Source organism: Pinus tabuliformis, chromosome J (assembly GCF_031772625.1).
Source record: "Pinus tabuliformis cultivar Carrire ecotype Pingquan chromosome J, CPIR1, whole genome shotgun sequence".
NCBI lineage: Eukaryota > Viridiplantae > Streptophyta > Pinopsida > Pinales > Pinaceae > Pinus > Pinus tabuliformis.
In genome coordinates, this window is record NC_142295.1 from 239,412,127 (window position 1) to 239,413,535 (window position 1,409).

The 1,409-nt window shown below is 36.6% G+C and overlaps 1 long non-coding RNA gene across 1 annotated transcript; it reads left to right on the forward strand.

Moving 5' to 3' along the window:
- Positions 1-326: 326 nt before the first annotated feature.
- LOC149226627 (uncharacterized) lies at positions 327-1,025 on the forward strand. The gene is made up of 2 exons (XR_016247066.1): positions 327-576; positions 667-1,025. It is a non-coding gene; the product is annotated as an uncharacterized LOC149226627 (long non-coding RNA).
- Positions 1,026-1,409: the final 384 nt, after the last annotated feature.

The window sequence follows — 1,409 nt, forward strand, 5'->3', positions numbered from 1 at the left end:
AACATATGGAGAAGGGTGTATGCTCATAACACATGGGTTAAATTGTATCAAATATCATATTTACAAATGCTAGGGTCTTTTTTGAGTTTTTATTTGCCCATCAATAATATGAATATACATTATTACGTTACTTTTAAGGGATCTAATGTTTTCCCCTTACCATACACATGTTTACAACTTGATGTCTAGAACTATAGGGACAGGTTTTCAATATTTGACTTGTAGTTGAGGAAAACTAGCATGACACTTGCTAGCTACCACAGGTTCTCAAAACTTTTGTCCTGCCATCTGGACGCTCTTCGATCATTGGTCTCTGCCCTTTCTCATCCAAAGGTGTTTGGTGTTTTACAGTGGCTATGGGTAACCAGCCAATTTTTCTCCTACTCTGACCTGTCATTCGAAGGTTTTTCCATTAGGTACTATGGCTTTGCAACCTCTGGGGGCGATTAGGGTTTCTCGTAGTTCCCCGGTTACTCCATGTCATCAACAAGAAATTCAATCATCTCTTCACCACTTCAGTATTCTACCTTATCGTCACACAACTATTGGGTTTGGTGGTCTCAGCTTCACCTTAGGGTAATCAATTGCTGAGAGTACCCTTGTATTTTTTTTAAAAGATATCACATTGTCTGTGGTGACTAATTATTTGATTGTTTATTTCTGCAGGGACACCATTCGGGTTCCACCTTCTCAGTGCTTCACGTATTGAAAAGTTCAGACATTGGAACCCTACCTCTTTTTGTTTAATGAAGAAATTCGTTGAATGAATAATTTTGATATTAAATTGTTGTTATGTAATTTTGTTGGCTAAATGTGTGTAGAACTAATTTGCTACCCAAGCATGGATATCGTTTGTTCTTGGTTGGCCACAATCTTCTCGGGCTCTAGTTTTTATTCCGTGGTGCATCTGGTTACTTCCCTATCGAGGGTTATGTTATAATATTACTTCTTGAACTTGGTTAAGGGTTTACTCTGAACAAATGTATTCAAGTACACGTATCTATTAAAATACCCTTCTGGGGTTCCTGGTCTCTAGATTTCTTTTTGTTACAGTGAATTCTGCTATAATAATTTTTCTGTATTTTAGCCAACAAGGCTTGGATTTTATGATTTTGTGCTTAGACAGTGACTTTATTTCTCGGTTGTAATTAACTTCTGGGGTTTGATAGTATGTAACCCTTACAGGGTTTTTACCTTACCTAGAAGGGGATTTTCTTTAAGTTCTTACCGACACTCTTGCGATTTTTAATGGAGCTTCTCTCCATTTTTATATTATGGAAACTGATTGCATACGTACATGTTTTGTTCTCTTCATTTTTGGGTTTGTGTAGCTATTATTGTGATGGGGTGATAAACTGCCTTTCTGGTTTGATTAAGATAAAAGAGATTTGTATAATCCTGTCTTGTAA